The sequence below is a fragment of the Trichomycterus rosablanca genome, chromosome 6 (genome assembly GCF_030014385.1).
Source record: "Trichomycterus rosablanca isolate fTriRos1 chromosome 6, fTriRos1.hap1, whole genome shotgun sequence".
NCBI classification, from domain to species: domain Eukaryota; kingdom Metazoa; phylum Chordata; class Actinopteri; order Siluriformes; family Trichomycteridae; genus Trichomycterus; species Trichomycterus rosablanca.
This window is the reverse complement of record NC_085993.1, coordinates 42,062,790-42,070,530: the sequence shown is the minus strand read 5'-3', so window position 1 is coordinate 42,070,530 and position 7,741 is coordinate 42,062,790. Positions and strand designations below refer to the sequence as shown.

Here is a 7,741-nt window from a genome sequence, read left to right as displayed (position 1 = left end):
AGCAACATGGGACACTCTTAACGGATTACATAATGTCGCGGAAGAATGCTTTTTGTAAGTGTTTTTGTAAATAAAAACATTTATAAATTGAACATTGTTGTATTTTATTATATTTTATGTTGACCGCCGTTTTATAAAAGCAGTAAGCCACTCGAGACCGTGCGTTACTGCTATGATTTTATCACGGGGAAAGACGGTCTCTCGTGGCTTATTGCTTTAATATATCACATACATGAGGGATGAAAACAATCTGGTAGCCGCGACCCTGATCAGGATGATGTGGTAAGGAAAAATGTATGGTGCTAATGATGATAATAAAGCACTAAAACCTGTGTTCTTTTTTTCCTTGTAATTATAAGATTAAACACAAGAGGGCGCTAAAACATTATGGAATGGGCAATACCGTCTACACTACGCTAGTATTCTAGTACTGTCATACAGAGGAGCTTTTATTGTTACTAACGGCTCTCTTCTGGTCAGAGTCACAGTGGGTCCAGTTCCATTTGTAAAAAATGCAAAATATTGCTATTATTTTCTATTATTTCCATTATTTTTAACATTTCAGTATCAAATGTATGTTTACTCACTGACCAAGCAATGCATGTTTATGCTGGTCAGAGATGCATCACTATGAAATATTAAGAGCAAATTGGAGTACACCTTAGATAGGGCACCAAATCATCACTAACTTACAATTTAGAGTGCAAATAATCCACCTTTGTCCACAGTGTGATGAAATCTGAATACCTGCAAAAAACATGCTGACGCATAAAAAGTATGCCAAACACCTTAATGACGGTGACCAGAGCGACTGATTAAGTCCAGGTCCTCAGGTCCTGGACAGCTGTGCCAAGATGCTATATACAGTTTAGTTTTACAGTACAATTACAGCAAAAACATCTCATAGGGTAGTGCTGTTTACCTGGAATGATCATCTTATGCATTATTTTTTCTTAATTTATAGGACACAAAATTTACCAAAGCCAGATTAGTTTGCATAGTAGGTTTAATATGTAAGTGATAAGTTCATTACAGTACAGTGGGTACATACGTCATTTTACATACGTGATTGAACAGGTTAAACAGAATGTACTCATACATTACACAGTACATTCTATTTTATAAAGAAATCAATTAAAAACTGCTTTTGCTTCTTTTTTATTTTATTATATGAATGTACAAATCAGATGCGAAGAAATGATAAATGGAAACATGAATTAAAGGAAATACAAATTGTCTTTTAATTAAATGACCTTTTTTGTCAAGCCTTATTAAACAATAATATATTTATAATGCTCGATCTGCGGGCGGCACGGTGGCTTGGTGGGTAGCACTGTCACCTCACAGCAAGAAGGTCCTGGGTTCGATCCCCAGGCAGGGCGGTCCCGGGTCCTTTCTGTGTGGGGTTTGCATGGTGTTCCTGTGTCTGCGTGGGTTTCCTCCAGGTGCTCCGGTTTCCTCCCACAGTCCAAAAACATGCAGTCAGGTTAATTGGGTGTGTGTATGGGTGTGTGTTTCTGCCCTGTGATGGACTGGCTCCCCATCCAGGGTGTTACTGTGTGCCTTGCACCCATTGAAAAGCTGAGATAGGCTCCAGCACCCTTCCACGACCCTAATTGCATAAGCGGTTAAGACAGTGAGGGCGAGTGCCTGATTTGCCTAACTAAATCCAGCACCCTTCCATGACCCTAATTGTATAAGCGGTTAAGACAGTGAGTGCGAGTGCTTGATCTGCCTAACTAAATCCTTAATCCTGTATTGCTAGCAATAGTAAATCCAAACTAAAACAAAAGAACTAAACATAGGTGGTGCAATAAAAGGGCACATATGCCCATTAGCTAAACCTGACCTTTATCCTAAAAGGGCTACTCTGGAAACCAAACCATTGTGAGAAACAGTTAATAGTGTAAATGGAATTATGTTTCATTCAGCCCATCTGGACCCATTCAGACAAGCTAGATAAGAAAAGACAGTCTCCACCAGCTCTAGACTATATACAGCCTTAAGCGAGGGGTTACTTTTACACCAGTGGATTTACTCCACATACTCGTAGGTCATGCTTCAATTGTACATCAATAAAAGTCAGTTTTGTTTTAACAACATCTATTTTGTTCTTAATTTGTGCAGGGAAGTGATATGACAATGTCTATAGCTGGTGCCAGCCTTGATGACTTCAACTGTATTGATGGGTGAGCCACTGTAAATAACAAAGGAAAGTAAAAGTTCTGGGTTTGGGGTTTTTTCTTAGTCAATAAATAAAGAAAACATTAATGTATTTCAAATTATAGCAACAGTCCTGCTGACACTTCTTAAAGGTCTGAGTCACAACTCATCCAGGAAGTCACAAATGAGCACAGAACCACTGAAAAATGTCTCTAGCAAAGGTCAGTGTTTGTGACTCCACAAATAATTCATAAGAGACTGGTAAGGAGGAAACCACTGCTTACCAAGAGAAAAGAAGTACAGGGATAATCATCAAACCCTTTGAGAAATCCCTTATAGGAAAGACAAATAAAAATAGACCAAAATCTTATTATATCTGTAAGTTTTAGAGTAGGACCATTATTCAAAATCAAACATGGAGGCGAGTGTGTGATGATGTGAGGGTGCTTCTTAGGGTAAATGCAAACTCATTTGTCCATGAGCTGAAGTTGAGAGGAAAGTGGGTTCTGCAGCACAACAACAATCCAAAATGCAAAGAAAGTGAACATCTGAATGCGAAAAATAAACTGTACTGTGGTGAGACCTAAAGTAAAAAGTTAATGCCTAAAAGTGTGTGATCTACACAGTCCTAAACAAGCCAGTATTTTACACAATATTGAATAAAACTACTGTACTCTCAGATTATAGACAATATGTTTTTAGTTTTTAATTAATTAAAAGTCAAAAATGGAAATCACTTATTTACAAATGTCTTCAGACCCTTTTGAAGCTCTAATTTGTTGTTGGGTGCATCCTGTTGAGTCCACCTGTTGCAGTTTGAATTGGTTGAACATAGTCTGGAAAGCCACAAAGTCCATAAAACTGTCAGTGGAACTCCACGGACAAACTGTGGCAGAGTTTAGATCAACCGAGCATATTAAATAATAGCTAAGGCTTTGAGTGTTGCCAGGACCAGAGTGGCCTCAATAACTGTAAAATAGAAGAAGCTTGGAACAACCTCAAACCTTCCTAAAGTTAGCTGTCTGGACAAATTAGGTAAATGGGTAAGACGAGTCTTGCTCGGGAAGCTAAGAAAGAACCCAATGGCCAATACAAAAGAGTTACCTGATCCGCATATGAACTCGCCTCACGCAGGTGATAAGATGCAGTCGGCTACTGCACAGGGCAGGGATCAGCATCAGTAGAGAGGAAGCATAAAGCAATTTGGTAATTGGATACACTAAAAGTCGAGAGAAAAAGGGGAGAAAGCGCATAAACAAACATATAAAAAATAAATAAATTTTACAAAATTATAAACCCAATCGATGGCAGTTTGTAACCATTTACCTTTCAAAATGACAGAGCTTGAGAGGATCTGCCATGAAGAATGGAATAAACCACCCAAATCACGGCATGCAAAACTCAGAGATGTGTCAAAGAAGACTTGTTTTGGATGCTTGCCTGCAGGCTGCATGTTAAAAAACCTTGAATATTTTAGAAAACATAGAGTAAATCATATAGGTAACGTTCCAGACAAATTCAGTTGGACTTTTTATTATTATTATTCATTTGTAATTTTTTGTAAATCATGATGAAATCTATCAGTATTTACTGTGTATTATGATCATGTATAAATGTATAAGTGTATAAATGACATCGTATAGAATTTATTGTATCAGGCATAATTCTGTAATCCTGGAAAATCTGTAAAAACATGACTCAGTATGAAGGCAGATCTTCATCACAAACGTGTTTAGTGGAAATCCACGTGATGGACTGCATTCCTGAAGTATTAAAAAAGGAGGAACCTGTGCTAACTTTACTGTGCCTGTGAGGAAAAGTATGAAGAATTACTGCTGGCGTGCATGATCGTTGATCATGGGTGTGTGGGTGTGTGTGTGTGTGTGTGTGTGTGTGAGAGTTAAAAAAGGAGGAACCTGTGCTAACTTTACTGTGCCTGTGAGGAAAAGTATGAAGAATTACTGCTGGCGTGCATGATCATTGATCATGGGTGTGTGTGTGTGTGTGTGTGTGTGTGTGTGTGTGTGTGTGTGTGTGAGAGAGAGAGAGAGAGAGAGAGAGAGAGAGAGAGAGAGAGAGAGAGAGAGAGACAAGAGGACAAGAGCTCGGTAGGCCAGATGGTACAGATACAGTACTGTGACAAAGTATTTGCTCCTTCCCAATTTCTTCTACTTTTGCACACTCCACAATCTGATCAAAGACAGACGGTTAACCCCAATCTGTCCAATCTGTGGCCACTTCTAATGACCTGTCAGTGTTGGGTTCTCACACAGAGCTGTATTGAGTATGGAGAGTCATGCAGTGCTCCATGTGACCAAATCGCATTTCCCAGAGGAAGCTCAAGAGTCCCATGTTGCATTAGACTGCTGCACCACCCACATCATACTATTTAATATTAGACAAAGTAAACACAAAATGCTTTTTAATGATGATTATATTTATTGGAGGAGAAATGCTGTTCGGAAAAGTAATTGCCCCCTACTAATCAACCAGCTAACCAAATGTATTTGACACTTGGTTTGCAGGCATAATTATTGCCAGACCTGTTGACTCTAAACATACCTTAGAACCTGTCTGGCAATTTGAAGCTGGTTAGAAGGTCTCAAAAAGCAGCACATGATGTCACATTCTAAAGAGATTCCAATACAGATGTAAAACAAAGTCTGGAAACCAGCCTGGAAAGAGTTACAAAGCCATTGCTATGGCTCTGGGACTCCAGCAAACCACAGTGAAGAGCAAAGAGCCATTATCCACAAACAGAGAAAACTTGGAACAGTGGTGAACCTTCCCAGGAGTGGTTGGCCTACCAACATTTTATCAAGAACACATTGTTGATTCATTCAAGATGTCATAAAAGAACCCAGATAAAGATCTAAAGAACTGCAGGCCTCACTTGTCTCAGGTAAGGTCAATGTACACAATTGCACAATAAGGAAGACACTGGGCAAAAGTGGCCTCCATGGGGGAGATACAAGGTGCAAAAGAACTGCTGACCAAAAAGAACACAAAGACTCTACTTGCTTTTGCCAACATACACCGATCAACCATGACATTAAAACCACCTTCTTGTTTCTACACTCACTGTCCATTTTATCAGCTCCACTGACTGTAGTCCATTTGTTTCTCTGCTTGCTTTGTTAGCCCCCTTTCATGCTGTTCCTAAATGGTCAGGACTCTCCCAGGACCACCACAGAGCAGGTATTATTTGGGTGGTGGATCATTCTCGTCACAGCAGTGACACTGACATGGTGGTGGTGTGTTAGTGTGTGTTGTGCTGGTATGAGTGGATCCGACACAGCACCGCTGATGGAGTTTTTAAACACCTCACTGTCACTGCTGGACTGAGAATAGTCCACCAACCAAAATATCCAGCCAACAGCGCCCCATGGGCAGTGTCCTGTGACCACTGATGAAGGTCTAGAAGATGACCAACTCAAACAGCAGCAATAGATGATCGTCTCTGACTTTACATCTACAAGGTGGACCAACTAGGTAGGAGTGTCTAATAGAGTGGACAGTGAGTGGACACGATATTTAGAAAGTCCAGCAGCGCTGCTGTGTCTGATCCACTCACACCAGCACAACACACACTAACACACCACCACCATGCCAGTGTCACTGCAGTGCTGAGAATGATCCACCACCTAAATAATACCTGCTCTGTGGTGGTCCTGTGGTGGTCCTGACCATTGAAGAACGGGGTAAAAGCAGGTTAAAACAGTATGTAGAGAAACAGATGAACTACAGTCAGTAATTGTAAAACTTCAAAGTGCTTCTATATGGTAAGTGGAGCTGATAAAATAGACAGTGAGTATAGAAACAAGGAGGTGGTTTTAATGTTATGGCTGATCAGTGTACATCTAGATTACTCCCAAGCCTTAATAATAGGGATAATATTCTGTGGACTAGTGAGTCAAAAGTGGAACTTTTTAAAATACACAGTCCTGTAACATCTGGTTTAAAGCTAACACCACATCCCACCATAAGAACATCATACCAACAGTCAAACAATGATTGGACAACCTGCCGTTCATAATTAATGGAACCATGAATTTTGCTCTCTACCAGAAAATCCAGAGAAAAATGTCAACCTGTCAGTTAATGATCTGTGCAGCAGGACAATGATTCAAAGCACACAAGCAAGTTCAGCTCTGATTGGCTCAATGGAACAAAATTAAGGTTTTCTGCAAAAAAAAGTGGACCAAAATATCTTCACAGTGGAGTAAAAGACTCACCAGAAGTTACCACAAACATTTGATACCACATGCATTTGTTACTGCCAAGGGTGGCATCAACAGTTAGGTTTAGAACAATTACCTGTTCACATAGGTGATATAGGCTTTGAATATAATCTTTATCTTCAATAAATGGTATGATCATGTAAAAAAGAGTCATTTTATGTTTAAATTAGTAAAATTCGTAGGAAGATTTGAAACATTTAAATGCAACAAATGAGCAAAAATAGAAGAAATACTTTCACGCAGCACCATAGCTGCTGTGCATTGAAGAGTCCATTGAGTCCTCAGAATTTCAACTAGGGTCCTAGTGTTTACCCTAAACACATCACGTAGCAGCCTGAACACACACGGAGAGTGAAATCAATGAAAGAAATAGACAGGGTGTTGGGAAGGAGCAGAGGAAGTAAACAGTAAACGGGCTTTAAAGGAATAGGGGTTGGAAAAACAGAATAAAGAAAAAGCGGAAAACTACAACAACAAAAATTGTATAAAGAGAAAGAGGAAAGGACGTAAGAAAAGTGCAACAAGCATCCATTCATTGTCTGTTTTACCACTGCTTCATCCTATTTAGGATCGCAGAAAAACACAGAAAGCAGCCTATTCACGCAGCACGTTGGTTAGGCGTAAAGCCGGCACAATAGCCAATCAGGCTGCACGCTGAATTGAAGAAGACGAGGAATAGCACTTAAACAGTAGCAAGCTACGGGAAAATGAACAGTGGAGAGAAACCCGAAAGCAAAAGAGAAGGCGAAGGTGAGCTGTCTGATTTTGATGAGGTTGTTCCCTAGAAAGGACAGTGGTTCGGATTTCTTAATTCTGTCAAAGCGCAGTTAACCTCAAAATGCAAAATATGTCGCCGTTCAGTACTAAGTAAGTCGGGAAATGCTACCAATTTATGTTATGATTTAAAAAATACCACCCAGTCGAGGACACAGAAAGTATAATAAAACGGCGTTTAAGTGTTGTTACCCAGCCATCGAGCGGTGCCATTAGTTAGTGCCATTATCAAGCAGTGGACTTTCTTTTAAGCCACAGTCAGTTGTGGCATGTTTTTCTGCCGTCACCACGTATAAAAAATTGGAAAGGCACCATGAAATAACGGCTAAAGACATGATGACTATTAGTACGGTGGAGAAAGAACCTTCAAAAACCTCCTGAAAGTACATGACTTAAGGTATCAACAAGTCCGGGTTTTTTTACTTTTTGCGTTGCTTTGTGTAATTTGCATACTATGTTTATATAATAAATATTAAAATATTTTAAAACAGTATTATCCGATTTCTATTTTTTAAAAACTGTAACAGTGTTGCCAAAATCTTTATTGTGATAATTATCGATAT

General features: G+C 39.5%; 1 long non-coding RNA gene across 1 annotated transcript; it reads left to right on the top strand.

Annotated features, from left to right (window-relative positions):
- Positions 1 to 196: 196 nt before the first annotated feature.
- LOC134316584 (uncharacterized) lies at positions 197 to 2,282 on the top strand. The gene is made up of 2 exons (XR_010013109.1): positions 197 to 282; positions 2,128 to 2,282. It is a non-coding gene; the product is annotated as an uncharacterized LOC134316584 (long non-coding RNA).
- The last annotated feature ends 5,459 nt before the right edge of the window (positions 2,283 to 7,741 follow it).